At 41.3% G+C, this 24,326-nt stretch overlaps 1 protein-coding gene across 1 annotated transcript in view; it reads left to right on the top strand.

Annotated features, from left to right (window-relative positions):
* The first annotated feature begins 5,956 nt into the window (after positions 1-5,956).
* Positions 5,957-24,326, top strand: part of LOC134536448 (uncharacterized) — a 603,478-nt gene continuing 585,108 nt past the window's right edge. The window contains exon 1 of the mRNA XM_063376163.1: positions 5,957-6,044. The gene's annotated coding sequence lies outside the window, so the exon portion shown is untranslated. The remainder of the gene's footprint in view (positions 6,045-24,326) is intronic.

The following is a 24,326-nucleotide window of genomic DNA, read 5'->3' as shown; positions in this document are numbered from 1 at the left end:
TTTTTTTTTTGTAAATGGAGCAGAAATATTCATGTAAAATTACAGATATTTGTAAATTTGTACATTTACTTGTAAAATAACCTGTAAAAATACGAAATATTGCACAGATTAATACTAGGTTCGGATTCTTACCGTGTTGACCCAGTACCTACAATTGTTGGAAGTTATTGGTAAACCGTCCCCTGGAAATATTTACAGTATTAACTGCGCACTTTAATAGAGCATAATAAAACAAAATGAAGTTCAATTATTGTTTATTTGATCATCTTTTTCATGGTTAAAAAAAATATGATTCAATGATTGTCGTTACAATTTGTTCCTGATGCGGTTTGGTGTAGCCCAGAAGATTAAACAGAACAAATTTTGTATCTTTAATAAAATCTCTTCTGTAAAAAAGTAATTTTTTAAGAGGGTTTAAAATATTTACTTTTTTTTTTCTATCAGGTTACATTGGTAGAATCTCATAGATATGGGTAACGTTACAAAAGTGGTATGTTATACTTTTAATGAAACGAGGTTGAAAAAATGTATATATATTTCCTGCGAAGTTTCTGGCCCCGTTCTTGGTCGTGGTTTAACGAGCAGCAGCACCTTCGGTAAAGGAAGGACATAAAGACTCCACGTGCCCCAGATAAACTCAGGGCCGGCGCGTCCATATAGGCGAACTAAACCGCCTAGGGCGCCAAGTAGCTGGGGGCGGCGCAGCACGACACATAACAGCTCATATCATATGTTTAACGATTATTGAAACTAGATGAAAATGGATTTTTGTAACAGTTTGGAATGTTTATATTGATATAAGTAATTACTTATTTTAAGTCCACGGTGACCTGTTTATGATTTGTAATAAGTAAAAAAGTAAAATAAAAAAAAACACAAGCCTGCTTACATTTGATTGTTGACAAAATCTTAGGCTTATGTGATGTATTTTGAGGGAAGGAAAATTTTTTTTGGGGTGTCCGGGGGGGGGGGGAAGGGGGGGGGGGGGCGGCTTTAAGGTTTTTCGCCTAGGGCGCCAATTTACCTTGCACCGGCCCTGGATAAACTTAAAACATAAGCACCTGAACCTAGAGCACCTTTTTTTTCGCTCTTTCGACGCTAACAACACCGACGGAATCATCGCCGGCGGTAGGGAAGGAAGGAAGCGCATGTTGGTAGCGTTAGTAGCGTCCATTATCTCGGAACACACCCCCACCGCCTGTGACACGTGGCCACACGGTGAAGCGACGTACCTCAAGGCTGCGATATGTTACTCGGTTACCGGAGGATTTCAAAGTTTCTTACTGCTTACAATGTCGCAGCTAGCAGCTCCACCGGACCAGTGGCGTAGCCAGGATTTGCGTATGGGGGGTGTTAAGAAGCATGCCCTCCCCCTTCCCCCTCGTATTAAAGCGGGGGGTCCGGGGGTCCTTCCCCGGGAAAATGTGGATTTTAAGGTGTAAAATAGTGCTATTTTAGCAGTTTTCGGTACTTAAATTTAAATATTGTAATGGTAAAAATTTTATTAATTTTAATATGAAATTTGTTTGAGTGATGAATAAGAAATTAATTAAAGATTTGGTGCTAAGGGGGGGGGGGTTCGAACCCCTACCCCCCCCCCTGGCTACGCCCCTGCACCGGACCACGGGTTCACTGGGTGTTTTGTGTGATGTGGGAGATCGGGGTAAGCGACAGCGGTCTGAGGGCCGAGGGCACAGCCAACTGTCTGGTTAGCTGAGTGAGGCAGGGGGCTAAGGTGGTGACTATGCTGGATGGCCTCTGGTCATAGCTGAAACTCCAACACGTTCCCCGATCAAAAGGGGGGGGAGTAATCCCTTGACAGTTATGTCTGAAACTACTTGCTCTGAAAAGTCAAAAATCTATCTGTAAGCCGACTCCTAATCTACCCTAAAAGGGTAGGTTGACGGAAAACTGGTCTACGGGCTGGATAACAGTTGATTACAATGCCAATCTTATTTAGTAAGTGGAATAGAGATATTCACGTCAAATTACACATTATTTGTAAATTTTGTACATTTACCACAAAACAGTGTTCGCAGTAATGCTGGGTTCGGATTCTTACCAAGGCATTTGTGCCATGTGTTGTCCCAGCACATCCAACGATTAAGTTATTTGTAATCCGTTCCCTGAATAGCTTTCCAGTATTAACTGAACACATTACTCAGCAAAATATAATAAAATAAAAGTACAATTACTGAATATTTGATTACCTTTTCCATGGGTTACGGTTTGTTTTGGTTTTAATGAAACATCATTTACAAAAATAACATAATGCGCTAATTTTCTTAAGAAATACTTAGTTTTATCTCCAAAAACGTATTTCATATATGCAAAAATAACAATAGCCATATGTTCTGCAAATTTACAATATCTTTATTATAGTATTACAAACTATTTCTTGGAAACTGGTTTCCAAAGTAATCTTTTGTAAAAGTACATAAATTATTATTTTTTGTGTACGAATGATGATTAGAAATCTTAAAAATTAACATGATTTTCGATTTATATTTTTGTTCTTTCACCCGTACGTCCGTCGAAAGTTAAAGCTTGGCAAGGTTTTGATTGACGGACGGTGTGGGATTTATCGGGCCGTCTGATTGGCTGAATGTCACGTGATTGACGGACGACGAGTGACAGATGATTGTGAATACAGCTTAAGACATGAGTGAAGTTGGTTGAAATGTTTGATTGGAAATATTGACGAGCTAAGGTACTCGGAGTGTGTTAGCATTTTACAAGATTAAAAAAAAAAACTTACGTATAGTGCAGACCAGAAGTATTCCAAGACATAAAAATAAGGGTTTCAGTGTTGAATATGCCACACCTGTACCCTAATCGTATTCCTGGCGCACGATAGGACACGGCCAGTCTCTTATTTTTAGGGAACGAATTTTGGTGTCCCATACGTGCCGCCGATCTGTTGCCCAAATTCCGCGCATGCGCAGGGCTCATTTTTTCCGGTGCTTTCGTCCAGATGGCGGAACCGCGTCTGGCGGCAGTAACATGTATGTAGTGATTTTTTGTGATCATCGGGGGACGTACCAAGGCTGTTGGTGTGCCAAAGGAAACTGTGTGACAGCGAAACTATTCTAGAATACATTGTGCACACTTTAATGGTCACAACAAGAAGTTTTAAAAGTTGCGAAACGTCCGATGGAATGCGTTGAAACCAGATTATAGCCTCGGGCAGGGCGCCGTTTTTTATTAAAACGGTTGCCGATTTGTTTCCTCGCCGGGATTCGGGTTACGACACGTTCTGGAATACGGCCCGCGAGCTAGATTGACGGTTGTGTCCCAACATAAGCCTCTAAGGCTGTGAACTGGCGCGCAGTCTTCTCATCGTCACAGGATAACTGTGAAATTTAAGCGGTGACCGTAGCATTATACGGCCTAGAAATGAAGATAAAGATGTAATGCAAGTCCCTTAAGTGCTTTCAAGAATCTTTACCGGTTGTTTTACGCTTAAAAATTACTCTCAAAACATGCGTTTTAGCTGTTTTAACTCTTCTGAAAATACATTTTAAAAACTTAATCCGAAATCAAAAGTACTTTTCGGCCCTCAGCGAACTCTTAAATGCTTTTTCGCAAACAGACCCCACTCGGATATGTTAAGGAGTTTTGAAATCGCGTTGTTTTTTTCCTGAAGCTCTGCGCACCGTGCGTGTGTGCCCGGGTGGATTGGGGGGGGGGGGGGGGCCTTAAAACGAGTTAGTGCGTGCGTCCGGTTGTTTTTCCCTTTGTGTCCGCGCGCACGGGAGGTGGTGCCCGCAACACCGGGCCTACGAGCAGATGGCAGCAGCAGTCCACTCCCGGCCCTCCGACGTCTCCCAGGGAGTGTTGTAATCCAGATAAGTGGAAGCGCGCGCCCCCCTACCCTACACTCCGCCCCTACTCTTGGGGGGGATGGGGGGCCGCCATCGCGGCGAAGGTCGCGGGTCATCGCGCACCGCCTCCTCCCTCCCGTGTTTCCAACCCCCCCCCCCCCCCGCCCTACCAACACCACCTCCGGGGTAGGCGTCGTCCATATTTCATGGGCGCGCCGGCCGAGCGAACGACGCCTGGGGCCACTCCAGCCGGTGACGCGTGCCGCATGCAGATGGCTCTGCCGGACCCCCCTCCATTCACCCCCTCCCCCCCCCCCCACCCCCTCCCTTCCCAGGTCACTGGCGGACACGGCGGTGCCTCTCGCGCGCTCACTTCTTCTTGAAGTCGAGGGTCCTGCCTGCTTGGAGGCTCCTCCAGTAAGTCCAACCAGTACCACACCTGTGTATGTGTGTGTGTGTCTATATATACACACACACACACACACACACACATATATATATATATATATATATATATATATATATATATATATATATATACACTCAGGGGCGTAACAACAAGGGGGGGGGGGCAAGGATATTTTGCCCCCCCCCCCTTTCTGAAACCTTGAAGTGGGGGCAAACGGGGGCAAAGAAAGTGCTGTGTAATCAATTTTTTGATAATAAAACTGCTTAAATGGCACCATTTTCCACCTTGAAATACAAATTTTCCCGGGGGAGGACCCCCGGCCCCCCCGCTTCAGTAGGAGGGATCGATGATTCTTTATAAAAAGGTATATTGCCCCCCACCCCCCGTGGAAATTTAGTTGTTGCGCCCCTGTATATACTTATTATTTTGAAGTGAAACTTCTTCGCTGAGGGGGGCTACAATTTTAGATAGTTACGAAAAATTCCGATCGCGTGAGGGGAACCGGTAGCGGTGGAGACGGCAGGATAGAGGTATAGAAATGTGACGCAGCGTACTTGCACACTTTAATACTCGCATTTATGTGCACACTCGCATAGGAACTCACACTCTTACATGTGTACTTGCACACTTGCATACTTCCACATCGCATACTCGCGCACTTGAATATACTTTCATACTTACACAGACGTCGTTGGGTTTCTTTTTCTGTCGCGTTTGTGGCATGGACCTGCCATTGTATTTTATTTCTTAATTAATTATGAACTTATTTTCTGATTATTTTAGTTTTTTTAAAATTACATTTGTAATTTAGTTTATACACTTTATATGTTAATAATTTAATTATATTTAACTTTTGGTAAATTTTGCTCTTGATATTATTAGGTTGGCAATGACTTTGAAAATACTGGAACGAGTAGGAAGCTCGGGTGAAACAGACGCTTTGTTTTAGTTTAGGTTTGTAGTTAACTTTTTAATTAACTTTTTAATGGTAATGTTATTTATATTTTTTTTGGGGGGGGGGGGAGGGGGGGAGCGTAGACACTTTAAAGTTTTTTTATTATTTATATTTGTAGTTCCGTGTGCATACATACACGAAGCTCTAGAATGCGCGACCAGTGTGTGTGTGCGTACGTGCGGCGTACAGGGGCAGTTTAATGGAGATGTGCGGTTGTGGCAGGTCACGCGAGCCGGGAAGCCTACAACTCACGTAATTTCGGTTCCCTACCACGTTCGTGCAACTTCGGATTTCTCTCAAAAATTGAAATTAAAAAAATTTCGAAGGGTTAGGTTTGGTTAGGTTAGGTTAGGTCAGTCACAACATGCTTGTTTTCGTTTGAAACTTCTGATTTAGCGGCTGAAGTGGCGTTAGTACCAAAACGCAAAACTTCGGAAATCTTCGGAAATTCATTGCAGGGAACCCTAAACTACGTGAGTTGTAGGCTTCCCCCACGCGAGCCGCGCCACACGTGTTCCGAAGCTGCGCGTTGCGTGTGCACGTGACGCGACGCCGTGAGCGGGAACTTCTCACAAAGGAAGGAAGCGTGACGCGAACTTGACAGCAGGATGTGTTCAGCCAGGTGACGTGTCCCTGTGCTTGTGTGAGAGCTGCGCGCGTCGAAATTCGAAGCGGGATTCTCGCAGGCGGAACCGCGCAAACAAACCAGTGTTCGGCCCGCTGCAGGGAAGCTTTGACAGTGTTGGAGATCTGATGCTCTTGGAAGGTCCTTCCCATCAACTGCTGCAACACGAGGCGTGAGTTAACCCCAGCTCACGCGAATGCAGTGTTCAAAAACTGGACTTCGCAATCACAAGTAAGTGCCCCCCCCCCCCCCCTCTTACCCCCTTCCAAGTTATCCTGTTTTACAGAGTTGCAAGCAGTTCGAACCCGAACAAGACTGTTAAGTGTGTTTTGAAGAGAAATGCATGGGCCGTTTCGAAATCACCGGTAACTGAAGTTTAAGACGGTTTTTGCACACGAAATATATCACGAGTCCCGAAACACCATTTTTTTTAAAGTTTATTATGCTGGCATAACTTATACTTTTTGTAAGACCTTTCGTGTAACAAATAATAATAATTATATATATATATATATATATATATAAGCTCCTCAAAGTACGTTGTATCAACGGACGATTTTTAATAATTTAAGTAAATATTTTTAAGATGCATTTAAGTGACTAAACAATTTGTACCTATTTTTTTGTTATAATTGACAGAATGTTCTAATTGGCCTATGTGTGGAAAGGTAAACAAATAACTGTATAATTTTATTATTTTGTGTCACGCGCGCACGATTAAATGTTAGTTGGTATTTTTTCTGATAATTCCACTGTAAAAGTAATTTTAACTTGTTGACTTTGTTTTTTTTTTTGCCTCGTTCGTTTGAATCATATTATTTCTATTAAATGTTTAGCAACCCTTTTTAGTGAGTTTAAATTCCGTCTACTACTATCGCGCATCCGAAACGTCTTGCCTTATTTTGACTTATTCACCAGTTATCTGCTTGTATGTTTGCTTCGAGCCCATGCCCTGCTGCGTTGCCTTTGTTTTGTTTTTTTTTTTTTTTGCATCGTTCGTTTGAATCCTATTATTTCTATTAAACGTTTAGCAACCTTTTTAGTGAGTTTAAATTCCGTGTACTACAATCACGCATCCTAAACGTCTTGCCTTATTTTGACTTATTCACCAGTCATCTGCTTGTATGTTTGCTTCGAGCCCATTACATGCCCTGCTGCGTTCGGAGCTGCGGTAAATGGCCAGGTGGTGTTTTCGGAAAAATTTTAAAGTTAAATGTTGAATGAACTCACTGACGGACGCAGTCCCATCCCGTGGATGGGGATGGAAGTTGGCCGCTGCAAGCAGTAGCGTAGCCAGGATTTGTGTATGGCGGGAGGGGGGGGGGGGGTTAAGAAGCATGGTTCCCCACCCTATATAAAGCGAGGGGTTGGGGGGCCCTCCCCCGAAAATTTTTTGACTTTAAGTTGTAAAATAGTGTTATTTGAGCAGTTTTCAGTACTTAACTTTAAATATTGTAATGGTAAAAATATTATTAATTTTTCAATATAAAAATTGTTTGAGTGATGAAGTAATAAATTAATTAAAGATATTTTAATCAATCCAAGTACCTTGTCCACGTCCACTCAAAATCATAAATCAAGCTCCTAGCTCGACAATACAAAAAAAAAATAAAAAGGAATAAAAATGGTTGGGTTTCGGCAGAACTGGCCTATTCCTGGAAACAATTTGCTTTAGCTTGAAGAATTACCCAGTTACCACCTGCTTATAATTACCGCTCTGGTTAAATACAGTAGGTGTAAGATATTTGAAAGCTTGGGACCCGTCACGGCGTCACAACCTTATAGCTTCTGCTCGCGACAGGGGTAGGGGAAGGGAAGGAGAATCGGTAGGGCTCGCTTACTCTTTCCCCTCCAGTACAGTGGCCGGTGATAGCAGTAAGCCTGGGTAGGCTTTTAGCTAACCTGCTTTCAGATAAGAAAAAAAATAGTGACTAAGGGGGGGGGGGAGGGTCAGAACCCCTAAAACCCCCCCTGGCTACACCCCTGGCTGCAAGATACAGCACTGACTCTCACGTTGTCCAAAGTGTTTGTGTGTCTGTTTTTACTGTTGTTCGTTGCGACTGTCTCGTCAGCCCACTATGTTCGCCTGCTGCAGTGATATTGTTCTGACAATTTACTTCCACGGAAACATCTGTGCTGTCTTCACATTTAGCGTCTGACATAGACTTAGTACTGTTTCCTGTGTGTTTGAGTATTCATCTATTTTTTTGTACATTTTTTCGAGTTATATGGTGGAAACTAGCAATAGCGTGTGTCAAAAATAATTATTTAAACCAATCTCCCGTATTGCAAGAAACACTCCAAGAAAGTAGGTCTGCTATGTTGAAACATTTATCTGGCTAGAAAAAAAAAACCTAGGGCAAGTACCAGCATCTGAATTTCTTCCAGACTCTCTGCAAGTGAAATATGAGGGTCGCCACTAACTGTTACACGTTTGCTCACTGTCCGACGTAAAGACTGCGCACGAATCCAGAGTCTTGTATTGCGCTTAGAGGCGACAACGCTCTAGAAGCACCAGCGACCTTGGCACTTATCATTCCGCCTCACTAACACAAACATACCCACAGTTAGGCGGAACCTTTGCATGTTTCAGAAGTAAGAAGTTCATTCGCAAGATACAAACTTTACGATTCACAACATGAAAATTTTATTTCTTTTGTTTTCTGTCCCACATTAAGTATGCACAAGGAATAAGATAACACTGTGCTTTAACGACATCAAGCTTTGCTGAAAGAGATAGTTGATCGGGCCCAAATCACTCCAGAAATCAACTGTGAATAAACTTAGGATCTGTTAGATTTTTTCCCCGTTCCAGCACAAAAAAAATCGTAAATGCACATAAAATCCGCAATGATATCAGAAGCAAGGATGCGAAGCTATGATATCAATGCTCATGAGGTTTAATATTTTGATTTTTAGAAAACCGAACCTTTGATTTTCCTTGTTGGTAATTTGGTAACCTTAAAAAGTCATTAAAAAAACGCAAGACATATGCATACATATTTGGGATTCAATATAAATCCACTGAGGTTTACCAATTGTAATATATTTTGGAATTATTACCATCCCAAACAAAATCTCGGCTACGCTACTCCAGTCTTGCCCTAGAAATTTTTCAGACTCTTTTATACAAGGAATCTTCAGAGTTGCACTCAAGCCTTCAATAGGGATTAGGCCTCACTATTTTGGATTTTTACATAATTTTTTTGCTGTAATTCTTATCTTGAACTATTTATCCCAATTTTTGTCATGTCAAGGCACCTATCATTTCTGCCATACATTCTATACCTTGTTGCGACCACATATTTACTAACATGCTCAAGCCTGTGAGTGCCGCGAGGAAATACCTTATTGTTTCGCAATTATCATGATACAATGTTGACTTCAAGTAGCCAAAGGTAAGTCCTATGCCATGTCAGACAAGAAAAAAAATGGGGTGTGGCTGTGTCATGGACACGGTCTTGCGTTGTACGTGAATACGTGTACGTAACAGGTAATTTTTTTCGATACAAAATATAAAATACGCTATTTTATGATTGAACACTAAGCAGTCGCGTATAGGACGACATGATATATATATATTTTTTTATTTTAACACCATATATATTCACTGTAACTATTCTACGCTAATGTTTTATATATGCAATCGCTAGATTTTAACGAGAGCTGACGATTGAAACTCAAACGAACGTCGCAGCTTCTCCGAGTCAAAAGTTAATACTAAATGTAAATCTCTAAACGCAGCAAAATGACCTCAAAATGGTAACGCTTCCCCCTCCACCGCGCGCGACGCGTCACAGTCCTCACTTAGCGTAACGAATTCCATGATCCTTTAGCTATCCGGTAATATAATTAAATTTTGGACGGAGATGATAGATTATGTAACTGCGACACCGAACTGTATTCCCCGATTTTTGTTATCATTGGTTTTTTTGAACTGCCATCCACTATGGAAGTAATTTTAAACAGGGGGGGGGGGGCAAGGGTATTTTGCACCCCCTCTGAAACCTTGAAGTGGGGGCAAACGGGGGCAAAGAAAGTGCTGTGTAATCAATTTTTAGATAATAAAACTGCTTAAATAGCACCAATTCCACCTTGAAATACAAATTTTCCCGGGGGAGGACACACCCCCCGCTTCTGATTCTTTATAAAAAGGTATATTGCCCCCCCCCCCCCCTTTTTGGAAATTTAGTTGTGGCGCCCCTGAAAAGACGTACTCACGTCAAAAAAAAAAAAAGCACGGAAGCTTCGTCAAAATGTTCGAAAATGCAAGATGGCGAGCCCTGATCCGCCTCAACTCGCGATCGCATCGAGAGCACGGGCGTATATTCCGCCCGTGACCGCCGCACCGACTCGTCGCTGGGGAGGGAGCGCAGTGTCGGAGAGAAACAAAGAGCAGGGCCGGTGCAAGGTAAATTGGCACCCTAGGCGAAAAACATTAATTGCCCCCCCCCCCCCCCCCAAAAAAAAGACACCCCAAAAAAAATTTCTTTACCTCAAAATAAATCACGTTAGCCTAAGATTTTGTCAACAATCAAATGTAAGCAGGCTTGTGTTTTTTTATTAGGTACTTTTTTACTTATTACAAATCATAAACAGGTCACCGTGGACTTCAAATAATTACTTATATCAATATAAACATTCCAAACTGTTACAAAAATCCATTTTCATCTAGTTTAAATAATCTTTAAGCATGTTACATGAGCTGTTGTGTGTCGTGCTGCGCCGCCCCCAGCTACTTGGCGCCCTATAGGCGGTTGCCTAGTTCGCCTGCGTGGACGCGCCGGCCCTGACAATGAGCGTGTTTGCCGCACGTTTTATGGCCGTCTTTGCCCCGTCCTTCCTTCCCCCCCCGCCCACTACCCCTTTCACACACACACCCTGCCTCATACGTGCGACCCGCGCGGCGAGGCTCGTAATGGCGGGGGGGAGAGTGTAGCTTTCCCGGCACGTCCGGACCCTCCACTAGGGAGGCGCAAGAACTCGCTCTCATCCCGCCCACGTGCTGTTCATGTGGGAGCGAAAAGTCGGACGGGATCGGGCCCGAACTTACTGATGGCCCGAGACCCCTTTTGCGTGAGCGGGCAGAGCGGGGGAGGGCGCCCCACGCGGAACCGACCAATCAGCGATCCCTTGATGACGTCCGGGGCAGAGGAAAGGACGGCAGATGTGATCTCACGACGGCGAAGATGGCCTTGAAGCGTCGGCGTCGACGCATTCTACGCAGGCGATTTGTCTTGAGCAAGCAATTCCTCCTTTTTTTTTTTTTTTTTTTTTTTTTGGACAATGAAATTGTCTTGAGCAAGCAATTCCTCTGGAAGACTTTTTTTTTTTTTTTTTTTACTACGCAAGAAGAAACATAACACACATAAAGTTCAGTTACGAACTTTTCAAGTTTCAACTACCTGTTTGTAAAACATGCAGCGCGCAAAATGCAAAGCGAGCGTTAGTAGTATACAATAGTTACTACGGCGGCAGGAGTAGGGAGTGTGGATGTAGATGGGGGTCAATGACCGACCGCCATCTTATGTCACGGCGGTAATCTTTGATGAACGTGACATTTGACCTTGATCTTGAATTTTGACCTTGACTTTGACATTTTTAACTGTCCGCCATTTTAATTTCTCCATCTTGAATTCCGCCACCTTGAATTCCGCCACCTTGAAATCAAATGCCCCATGCTACGATAGTTGCAATTTTCGTTACGATAGAACATTCCGCCATATTGGATTACACCATCTTGTTTATCAAAGTGTTCCACCATCTTGGAATCGAGTGGCTCATTCCACGGACGTTGCACTTTTCGTTATTTTTACATCACCATCGAACGCCCATTACCACACTTTGCATTACGGTGGAACTTCCGCCATTTTGAATTATGATGTTACATCTACCATTTTGAATTATAACATCACGACAGCATTTTGAAATTATATGATGGCTGCCATCTTGATAATCCGTAATTACTAATACAGAAAATCGGGAAAAATATTTAAAAGTCATAAATAAAATTTTAATTATAATTTTGATAAAATTTTTAATAAAAAACGCACTTACATCATGGAGCTCGCAGTCAGTCACTCAGTATTATTTGGAAAAACATATTTCACATTTGCAAAAATAACCATAACCATGTGTTGTACAAAGTTACAATATCTTTCTTGTTGTATTAAAAACTATTTATTGGCAACTGGTTTCCAAAGAAATCGGTTGTAAACGTGAAGAATTTTTTTTTTTCTGTGCGGTCCATTAATTTAAGGACTATGTGACTAACTCTCGAGAAACTTAATAGGTAAGAAACAAGTACGAAGATCGCGAATCCAGCGCCTTCCTTTCTCCCCAGTCACTCTCCTTCTATCCCTACCCTGCACACCTCTACTCTCGTCTTCTTCTAGTCCAGTTTAAAAAATGGCGGTGTCGGAACTTCCGTTACGCTTCACTCGGCGAAGGAACATTACGGCTGCTGACATGAGTTTTGCATGTTTGTGTCCACCCAGTTGCTACAAGGCTTCTGTAAAATGGAAATTTTTTTTCCTTCCTGGTCGGGAGCCAGATCGTTGGCTGTGCATTGAGGGAAGCCTAAGATGCACATAAAGTTCTGCCATTCCCGATTACACCCGAACAATTCACCTTCGGGCAAACTCGGGTTTATTTATATATATATTTATATTTCTATGTTTATTTTAATGTAGCTGTACTAACCTAACTAACCGTCCATAGTGTTTTAAAGTTTTTTAATGTAGCCGACCACTTTTAATATTTGAATTAATTTTTCTTGCGCAAAAATAAAACAAATCCCGAAGTTGGCCGAAGGTGAATTGTTCGGGTGTAATCGGGAATGGCAGAACTTTATGTGCATCTTAGGTCTCTCGTGCATTGACGCCAAATGTGTGCCAACGGAACTCTTGTCTCTGCGCGTCGAGCGCATGAATGCAGTAGGCCTACTCTCGCGAACGGCACGTGAATAGCAGGATTGCACCAGCACAACTCACAAGTCGAAACTGCCGTCGCACGTAACACAGCTGTTCGAAACACATCCCTCATTTAATTCCGGAGAAAAATTCGATTTCAAAAGTTCAAAAAAAATTTTTTTTTCAACTAGGCTATTGTTGAAAGAAATAGTTTGTTGTTTACCAAAATTCAAGCATTTAATTTGACCTCAATAAAAACAATCGTTAGCTTCTCTGTGCCTCTGAAGCAGTTTTTACGTAAAACGTACATGATTAATACAGGAAAATAAATTTCGCCTGTTTCTTTAGTGTTCCCTCCAATACGACATGTTTTGTGATAGTGAATTTAAAAACTTGGGAAGTGGCCGCAGCGAGACCAAGCAGTTGGCTTATAGGAGGTGGCAACACTGCGCCTCTCGCCGGACAGCCTACAGTTCACAGGGATGATTTTTTTTTCCTAACCTAACTAAAACTAAGTGTATTTTGGAGGGGTCCGGGTTAGGGAGGGACCTAGGTGCGTCTCAGGCCGAAGCCTATACGCCTAGTCATGCTGGGATTAGCCATGCAAGGAGAGGGTCGCATGCATCATGTGCTAGGAGGGGGATTGGCCAGCCATGGCAGCGATTGGCGCCATGACTAACTCCCCTCACTCTTAAATCTAGACTATAACTAGAGATAGGTTCGGCCCAGGTAAAACCTGCATAGACACAGGGAAAACCCTGGGCACATTCATGCGGGATGCAAATTGGCATGCATTACGTGTAGGAATTTACAGGAGACAGAGGATGGTCTGGATGAAGTATTGGACAGAGTAGAAAAGAGTCTACCATGCGGGGGTTGGGCACTTGGACTCGTGGTCCGCTTTGCTATTTGTCCAGTACTGGATTTAGTGACCAGGGACGCAAGCGCCCCTGGTGGTGAGTGGTTGCACTGACCACTCACTCCGCCGCCAGTCAGCACCTAAAAAACTAAGAAACTAAAACAGAAAAAAGATAAATGACTTACAAACTAGGCATTTAGTTACGAAATATGCAAACACCCAACTTAGGGATGGACGTGCAGTGCTTAAGATAAAACTAAAATAAGAACTAAAAATATATATTTTTTAAATTAATTTTTAATTTTTTTATTTTTAGATTTTTTATTATTATTTTAGAAATATATATTTTTGATGACTATTACTTAGTATCTAGGACTTATTACTAATTTACAAATCTCTAATATCTACTACTATACTACTAGTTAAATATAGAGGAACTGTCGGTGTATAAAGTTACAGGTGAATTAAGTCAAGACCTATTCTCATTCTGGCATTTGTTGCAACCTTGTAATTCAAAATCCCATGTCTTTCAGAAACACAACCGGCACTGAAGGTGAAGCCTGCCAGGCGGGCCATGCCCATCGTGCATAGGGAGTCAGCCCTAACACAACAGGCAGTGAGCTCCCGGAAGCCAAACCTACACCTGCGTGCTTCGGACCATTTTGAATTAGCTAATTATTCATTAATGTCTATAATTTAAGTTTCAACTCGCGGGAGACTGATTGGCCGATCGCTCAGCCAGCCACAGCACACTACGGAGGTCTGTGAGCCAAGATTGAATTTGGCATTTTATATTTTCCATGCAACTCTGGATCTTGTTCGCCCAGTGATGAAATATATGGGTTTCTGCTTATGGCACATTTATCATAGAATTTTTGCGCAGTTCGGAAATAATAATGTTTTAAAAGTTCAAGTTTGAGCTCTCTGTGCATAGCCCTTACGGGGCAATATACAGGCGCATCTGTCGCAATACGAATACTCTTATTCTGAATTCTCTGTAGCTTGATTAAGTGAGATTCCGCTGCTGTTGCCCACACCGGCGCTGCATACGTGATTATTGGTTTTATTAGTGCGTTATAAATTATTATTACGTTTTTAACAGAGCTACCTAAACGTCTGCTCATGACGGGGTAGAGGGCCATGAGCCTAGTGAAAGCTGTTTTTCTTTTCGCCTCTATGTGATCGCGCCATAGTAGTTTCCTATCCATGTGCACGCCTAAATATTTAACAACATTTTTGTGAGGAATTTGCTCATTGAAAAGTGTTAGTCGTGGTCTATCTTCGAGTGGCGGGAGATGTTTACGCGTAAAAACTATAGCTTCTGATTTAGTAGGGTTTACCTTAATTCGCCATTTTGTGCACCACTGTTCTATTGAATTTAACGCGGTTTGCAATCTGTCTGCTGCGAGTTCTAGAATACTAGATCTGCTAAACAATACCGTATCGTCCGCGTAGCAGCCAAACTGAACTGATCGGTGTGCGGGCTTAGGCATATAATGGATATAAATATTGAATAAAACCGGCCCCAAAATGCTGCCTTGTGGGACTCCTGCTTTAATTATTTTTAAATCGGACTGTGCTCCTTCTGTCGTGACCCTAAACGATCGATTTTCTAAATACGAGGCCAGTAATTTAATATAACAATCGGGGAAGCCAGTTTTATATAATTTATAAATTAAGCCTTCATGAAGTACTCTATCAAAGGCTTTTTCTATGTCCAAAAACGCTGCGAGATTATAGCTATTCTGATTGAACGCAGTTATTATTTGTTCTGTCAAACGGACCAGTTGATGCGTTGTTGAATGCGCGCTGCGAAAACCAAATTGTTCGTCCGGCAGTACGTTATTTTCTTTAAGGTGAGCATTTAGTCGCTGCAGAATTATGCATTCGGCTACTTTTGACAATGTACTCAGCAGACTAATGGGCCTATAATTTTGGGGCAGTGTCTTATCTTTTCCGGATTTATGAAAAACTATCACATTCGCTTCTTTCCACTGCAATGGAAAATACTGTAGTTTAAGTATTCCATTTATTAATTGAGCTAGGTATTCCAAAATTTCGTCGGGCAGTTTCTTAAGGACTACTGCCTGAATGCCATCGTTTCCCGGTGCCTTACGTGGTTTCATACGCCTGATAGCCTGTTTAACTTCCTGAGATTGAGTTAAGTAAGGTTTTGAAGTTAAAGGCTGATTAAGTTTAATTGTAAGGTCTCTGTATATTCCGGCATTAAATTGCGGGCACAGGGATGAAAGCCACAACCACGACCCGAACAATTCCGAAGTTTATCGAAGTAGAATGTTAGGTTAGGTTAGGTAAGGTCAGTGTAATAAATAATAGTTCTTTATCGTTGTGTAACATCTTAGCTCTCGGTGTACGGCATTTGGTGGGACGTGGGAGTTAATTCATGCACGGGACTGAAAACTTTAAAGTAAGTATTAACGGTTTAATGAATTTTTAACAAAATTGACAATATTTTAATAAACTTTCGTGTTAAAAATCAGGTCCAAAGCAGGTGTTTAGTATTTTTTCAAGTCTTTAGGTTTTATCGGAGCCGTTTCATTATATAATTTCAAATATTTGTCTGTCTGCAAACGGAATGATTCTAGAGCTGCTCCAGGCAGCGAATTCCATTGGCCGGTGCGGAAACTACGTATGATTTGAGTCCAGATATTTAGTTGAAAACCCAGTTTTCGTATATTTATCAAGCGCTACATTAAAAAAAAAATAATTCTACGTTATATTTTGTGTCCGAATGTCGTATTACACATTTCTGGCGAGTAGGTACTGGAAGGCTCTAAGTTAAGGTAAGGTTATCGTAACTAAAATGGAAGGTTGGTTAGGTTAGGTTAGCGCCATTTAAAATACTCTATGAACTTAAGCTGGGTTTACGATTGATTTCCTTAAGAATTATAACTTAACATCGAGCACACGATTAAGTCAAAACTACATTTTCCAGTTTATGATTGACATAGAAGTCGTTAATTCTAACCAATCACAGCACAAAACACATGGTCGGCCATTGTTCGAAACGGAGAAGCAGGTTTGAAATAGGTTATTGACAAATGGGATATCTATTTTTCGAAATGGATGATGATTACAAATTACAAATATACGAATTCAAACCAAAATACTGCCTCGCTCGGTCTAATAATAAGACATAAACTTCCGGTTGAAAGGTTCCGATTTGTTGTGATTGGTCGCTTCCCTTAAGTCTTAACGAAAAATATAAAATATAACCATTTCTGTTAAGTCTTAAGTCATCATATGGTTCGCACACGACCCGTCAAAATTCACACACGACAATCATAAACCATTCCACTAGTTTACATAGAGTCATATGGTAAGTACACGACTAAGTCTTAAGTCTTAATTCTTAATTTTCAATCGTAAACCCACCTTTAAACTACGTAAATCCTTGCAAAACGGTGTTTTTTTCCCTTCTCTTTCACGAGCGATCGGCGAACTTCGGGTAACTCCGGAACTGTTCGGGCGCGGCTCTCATCCCAGTCTCGCCGGAGTCGGGCGTGTGTCTGCGACGCAGTAAACTCCGCGCCACGGGCGGGTTTATCGCAGCCGCCTCCTTCCCCGCAGTATCTCTGGAGCAACCGCGCGCGACGAGGGGAAAACATCCCCGCCGCGTCAAGAGGGAAACTTCTGCCCGGGAAGTTGGCGGGCCTTCCTTGAGAGAGTGAGCGAGACGCCGGCAGAGGCGGAAATAAATACGACGTAAACATAATTTTTTTTTGTTCTTTTACCTTTCACAAAAAGATTATTTTGGAAACCAGTTGCCAAAAAAAATATTTTGTAATGCTACAACAAAAAAATTTCTAAATTTGTATGTTTTTTTTAAAGATATAAATTATATTTTTGGAGAAAAAAAAACATGAATATTTCTTGTCGCGCTTACGAAGATTGCCGTATGATTTTAAATTTTAAATGATGTTTTATACTCGCATATATATTAAACCTTGGATAAGATAGTCGAATATTTAAAAAAATTGGACATTATTTTGTTTTATAATGCTTTTTATTGCTTGCAGTTAATAGTAGAAAGTTATTCAGGGAACGATTTATAAATTTTTTTAGCTAATGTAGGAAATGGGACAACACAAAGCATAAATGCCCAGGTAAGGATCTATAAACCCAGTATTACTGCAAACATTTTTTTGGAGCTATATATGTAGTTGCTTTCATGAAAATTTACGAATTGACATATACATGTTATTTTAAATAATTATATCAGTCGCATTTACAAAAAAAAATACAGTGTAGGAGAAGCCGCGCGCTTCGGGGTAATACATCCCTGCCTCATTAAGAGGGAAACTTCTGTCCAGGAAGTTGGCGGGCCTTTCGAGAGAGAGAGTGAGAGAGACAGAGACTGCAAGATGCCAGCAAAGGAGGAAAATGGATAGTAAACAAGGCGTTAAATTAAAGGATAATTATGTTATGATTACCAGTAAGTTTCAAGTTTTGGTAAGCACACGCATTATTTTTCTTTCGCATGATCGACTCATTTGAGTTCGTCGAATCGTGTTTGTAAGGAATTCCTAGCAACAGTCCAGATGGTAAATTTGATAATGAAATTTTTGTTTGATAAATTTTTCCGCTTCTATTTTACATATTTTGATCCCATTCATGTTTAAGGCATGTTGACTCGGTGTTCGTCTCTGCTTTCTACAGTTTAATTGATAAATTTACTTTTATTTGCACTCATAATTCAAATATGTTTATTACTTTAACGAAGAGATTATTTTAACTATAACTTTTATACATGTTTGCTATTTAACTTCTTCCAACCTGTGTTATTCTGTTAAGGATAGGACGATGATAGGAAAAGTAAGAAACGAATGGGAGTGTTTCAAGTTTAATGTGCCTCGAAAAAGTCAAATCGATGGTTGTTCCAATCGAGTGGAAGAGAGATAGATGCGGCGCAAGCGTACAATGAGCGTAACGGGACAAAGTGTAACGGGAAAATGTGCGTAACGGGACAATGAGTCATCATTTTTCGTGCGTGCAGCCGGCGTTCATCGATTTATTAGACGTCGTCACGTCCAAAGGTCCCCCTCACCCTTTGTTCAGCCCGGGCAACGCCGGGTACTGCAGCTAGTTCATTATAATTTTGGGATTTATTTACGCGCTTTGCCGGTAGTGTTTTCCGTGCCTTCTATGGAAGCGGAGGGGTCGCAAAATCCCCCTTAGGTATAGTGCAGACCAGAAGTCTTGAGAGTTGGGTTCCTGTGGTTCAGTGCACATTGGTAGCTCGGAGCGGATAGGCACAGCCGAACAGCGGGTGAAGAAACATACGGCCGATACCGGCACGGCCCGGGAACACATCAACGGAGAGTAGAGCTCCAGGTGTCAACGAGCCGTTCACGAACCTTCAAATGCGCCTTGCACGTGTGTCTGGATCGAAAGTAGCATTTAAAGGGCCCTCCAGGTCACTGGTGTATCTGTGTGACGCTCGCTTAGTGCTTCTAGCGCGGAATCTCCTCCGAACGGAAAGAGTGCAGAGAAAAAAAAGGGGGGGGGGGGGGGGGGGTTGTCTGTAAAGTCGGTTCACGGACGTTAATTTTACGTGATAACGTCATAAGAAAACATTTATGAAAAATTGTATACTTATTATTTACAGTTTTTGCAAATTTAATTTAAATAATTTGTTTAAATATAATCGCGAACAATTAGTTAAAAAGCCCGCCTTAACCTGTTTGATATATTATAGAAGATTTTCTCGCACGGTGGTTGGCCGGTTCTCGCACGCTCGGCTCAGGCGGAACGTGACAATTTTTCGTGCGTGCAGCTGGCGTTCATCTATTTATAAGACGTTATCACGTCAAAAAAAAATACAGACTGCCAAAATTCTCAAAACTTGAGGCGGCCTCCCCCCCCCCCCCCCCACATACGATCAGTACAAAGGAGTGACATTAATTTTAAAATGGAGTTTGGCATTTTGTTACCAGAAAGATGAACTTCTAAATCTACCTGCGAATGTAGGCGTAGCCAAACGAAATATTTTATCATGCTTGCTGGGGTGTTGAGTTTGTGTGTACTGATATTGATTACAAAGGAATTTTTTGCAGACCGAACGCAACTTAGCTCGTCAAATAGGATTACTGTGAATCGTAATATTCAGCTAGAAATGTTTTTTTTCTTTCCTGGAAGTCGCCAGATTATTAGCATAAGCTGAGTTGCGTTTGAAAACTTCTTCGTTCCGGCGCGTGAAATTATAAATTAATGATGACGTGGAAATGCGGGACGGATTCACTCGATGAATATTTGATGAGATCCTGAGATTAAAGCGCTTTCGTAGCGGGCTGTGGTACTTCTCAAGGTGTTCATACGCGTGCATAGCTGTCTGATGGGACTTCAAGCGACCTTCTTATGCTTTCGTACGCTGATAAAATATAAAACTTGCTGGATAATAAGGTGGGAGAAAAAATAAGCTATTTTATTTATAACGTCGGTCGTTTGCGAAGCTAGCTTTTTTGGTGTATCAAAGATTCATTTATTATATGTTATGAATATATACATTTAATTACTTCCGAGTGTTCACGGCAAGTATTTTCAAGTTATTAATCCCGACCGGATACTAGATAATATTTGATTCGAGGTGGAATGAGTCGCGAGTCAAAGGTAGGCCTTCAAAAGTTTCCAGGCGAACTTAAAAAAAGCTAAAAATAATGAAAAATAATTTTTACTCGTGAGCTAGTTCTTCACTTACATTTAAGTTGTAGTATATCAAGAACACGTGTACTCTTCTGAGATGCAACTAGATCGAAGTTTTTAACTCGACAGCTGAATTTTTTTTTCCTGTCATTTCGGATAAGAAAAAAAAAACAACTGGTAAGTAGTTGGATAGCTTAGCTGCTTGAAAATTGAACAAAAAAAAAAAAAGAAGTGCCCTACTACTCGCAACCATACTGAACATACTGGTATTTGATACGTAAGAAGAGAGGGTATTAAGCGAGTAGGTCTGTTTATACTGTAACGGTTCTTGGCCTTTCAGAGCACGAACAATGACGTTCCCGACACTGTTGACGGTCGTTACAAAATGGCAAAAGTTAGAAAAAAAATTACCTATTTTATTTTCCGCTGAAATGAACGCAGACCCAAAAACCGCCGGGCCAAATAAATAAACTAGCAGAGGATGAAATCACAGAAAAATTCGTGAAGGAACAACATCCACAAAAAAATGCCTTAAGTAGAACAGTACTAAAAAGGCCAATTAAACCCCAGATTAAAGCAAAAGTTTTAATGTATCGTTAAAGAAAGATATTACAGACGACTTGAACACTTATTATTTACTCATTTCTCATCATGGATACGAGAAAGTCTTAAAATATTATTAAAAAATTATATACAAAAATAACTATTCATTTAAGTGATTATATACCTACGTAAAGATACAATTAAAATACTCATATAAAGCTTATTTGCCATTACTGATAAATTCACTGATGCCGAACCAAAATAATAATAAAATACGTATTACATAAATTTCAACAAAATGGGAGTCGAGTGATTTATTGCAAAAGATAAAGTTCCTAAAATTCGTCACGTAATGATTTATATGTAGGATCCACCATGATTTTCATAGCGAACACTGTTTGCATGACAGTACAGTCACACTCGGCGATACAGTTTGATGGGCACGAATCCCGCATAGGACTGGCCGCTAAATTTACTAAAACATTGATCACTATAAATTGTTTGTAAATCTTGTAATTTTTATCTAAAACTTTTGCCTACAACACTTTTTGATTATACAAACCATTACTGCAAGGGTTCCCTATCATGTACACTATAGAATCCGTTTTTATTTTGGTTTTATCTTCTAAATATTAATGTATAAATCCTAAACTTTATCAAAAACTTTAGCTGAAACACATTTTGGTAAACGAATTATCACCGTGTCCGTAACAACAGGGGTTGAAATTTAAAAAAAAGCAAAACTCTTAAGTATCAAATTCATTCAAATTTATTTTAAAACATTTTAATATTATCTTAAAACTTGGTACAAAACAAATTTTTATACGACCTTTTTATAGTGCAAGGGATCGAAGGTAAAAAAAAAAGATGACATTCGTTCTAATCTAGTCAATTCTGGAGTTAAAAACATTCATTATATTTTCGCTGCATGAAAAAGAGAAAATGTTTAATCGATAATTTTGTAATATTTAAGAACATTATGTACATTATGTTCTTTAAATGTTCCAAAAGTAAATGGAAGTTTTCAAAAAAATAATTCCAGAAGAAATAGGTACTTTGAAATCTACCTTCGGCTGTGCCGAAAGGGATTTTTTTTTAAATTTTTATTTTAGATACTTTATTATTTTGAGTTTTCGATAGTCTTTATGTGTTGGTGCGACAACCAATTTTTTTTTGTTTGTATTTGCAGTGATTGAATAATCATCTGGTCACGGAATCTGTTCACAGAAATTTGCGGTCGACGAATTCATCTGCCATTGTTTAGCACTCGGACCGATGGACGTCGTCGTTGTGGTCAGAAAGTGTTTAGCCGGCGTGTGTGTGTGCGAGTGTGTGCGTGCGTGTGTGTGATAGAGAACACACCCCTTTGGCGCGGGGAGGGAGAGGACAGAGTTGACTCCCCCCTCCCCCCTCCTCTACACAGTAAATTAAGTTCCGGTCTCCGGGAAAATCGTTTCGCGTTATGGCCGTTGTTCTCACCGCAGCGCCACTGTGCGGTCGGAAGTCCCGGTGCTATTTGACGCCACCTCTCTCCCCTCTCCAGTGGCGGATGCCGTAGTCGGTTGTAAAAGGGGGGTGGGGGTGGGGGAAGATTAGAGGAATATAATCCCCTCCACCCTGGAGTTATGAAAACAAATCGTACATGTATTTACGCACACGCTTTAGAAGTTACAGATATTTTTTGTTTTGTTTTAATGTATATAGTTTGAAAGGTACTTGAAAGATAGCGCCGCGTTCGTAATGTCGTTCAGAACCAACACAATGTTAGCCCAAATGTCTCTGACGCCATGTTTGTTCCAACACAATTTTCTCAGCTGGTAATAATGACTGTTATAATATGAATATTTGCGATTATACCTTTGTATATTTGTTACGCCTATTCAAATTTACAAAGTGTATTCCAGGATAGCTTCACTATCATAAGATTTTCTTTGACACATCAATACGCTTATTACATCCCCCGATGTTCACGGAAGTGAATTTATACGGGTGAATGTTTCTAAACGGCGCCGAAAATTTAGGCACCCCATCGCTTCGAAGTAAATTTAGGGGAAGGGGTGGGTGAGGCAGTGGCAGTCCTGTAGGACAACCCCATGACTAGAGACCCGGAAAATTCGCGGGTTCAATGACCTCCAGGATAGACTACAATATCCTCTACACACACGGGCAAATGCCAACTGTTCTTTGGCTGCTGACTTGTGGGTCGTATCGACTGGGTGGCCTGTGATTCGACACTTCTATGAGTGAGGGTCTCTAATTGGCCCTCAGTCCTCCAGATTAACAGTGAACCAATGACAGAAGCAGAACTAAGGTATAATTATTTGAATTTTAGCATAACATGAAATGAACACGCGAATTTTCCGGGTCTCAACCCATGACTTAAAATTACTAGAGATGTAAAAAAAAGAGATTGCTTTTTTGACTCCCTTTTTAACTCTTGGAGATATTCCTTTACTATCAACCAAAATTCTCCGGTTATGCGCTCACCCCTACCCCCCCCCCCCCCCCTTCATCGAAATCACAACTCTCAAAATTACAAGCTCTGTGAAAAAAAGGGGAGGGGGTGGCTGCCACATTGACCTCTGAATACGTCCTTGCAGTACAGGCTTTGTTGTGAGAAGGAATCGACAGCATTTTGTTTGGGGTGATTTATGGAAAATGGGGGAAAAAAACAAACAAACAGACATCAAGATTGTCGGAATCTAAGTTCGAATCCCTGGTCCTCTAGAAAGCGAGTACCGCGCAGTTGTCGATCGGAGCGACCGTCATGAGTTGATTTGAAAATAATGTCCAGTTCGGTTGGGATTCTGCGTTCGTCAATGGAGCCACCTGGTCAATTTAAATTTCGGGGCACAGCTTACTACCTTGGCCAAGTCCACCCTAATTTCCGCACCGACGCGAACTGCTGGGATGTTAATACTTCTCTCCCCGAGCAGAAAATTTAACGACGAGAAGGGAAGGGCCACCCCTCCGTCGTAAAACGCGAAGAGTGTCAAGGTCGTAAACCCATTCCAAACCCTCAAACGCGCGCGCGTGGTTGGTTTCGCGCGAGCAAGTACTTACCCAACTGTCGGGAGGACGCGAGCTTCGTACCTCGGCTTACACCCGAAGCTGCTGCTGACGTCATCGCCGCGTGATGGGTTTCCCCCCCTCGTCATGTCAACCCGTTACGGTTCCGCGCACTTTCCCCCCACGATGAGAGCTCCCCGACCAATCAGCGGGCCACAACGTCCCGCGAGGGGTTTACAACGAACTGAAATTTAACGCGGGGCGGATTGAAAAGTGGCGGCAAGGGCAGAGATGAGCAGTGCGCCGCGCTGATAAAAAAAAAAATCGGTTGTCTGTAAAGTCGGTTTACGGACGATAGTTTAACGTGACAACGTCATAACAAAACATTGATGAAATGATTGCATACTTTTATGAATAAAATTGAATCATTTTTATTGAATTATCACTATTTTGTATGGATACAAAGAAGGAGTGAAATGAAATCTACAATTTAATTGATAAATTTACTTTTATTTGCACTCATTAATT

This window comes from Bacillus rossius, chromosome 11, assembly GCF_032445375.1.
Source record: "Bacillus rossius redtenbacheri isolate Brsri chromosome 11, Brsri_v3, whole genome shotgun sequence".
In the NCBI taxonomy this organism is placed as follows: domain Eukaryota; kingdom Metazoa; phylum Arthropoda; class Insecta; order Phasmatodea; family Bacillidae; genus Bacillus; species Bacillus rossius.
This window is presented reverse-complemented; position numbering and strand designations above follow the sequence as displayed.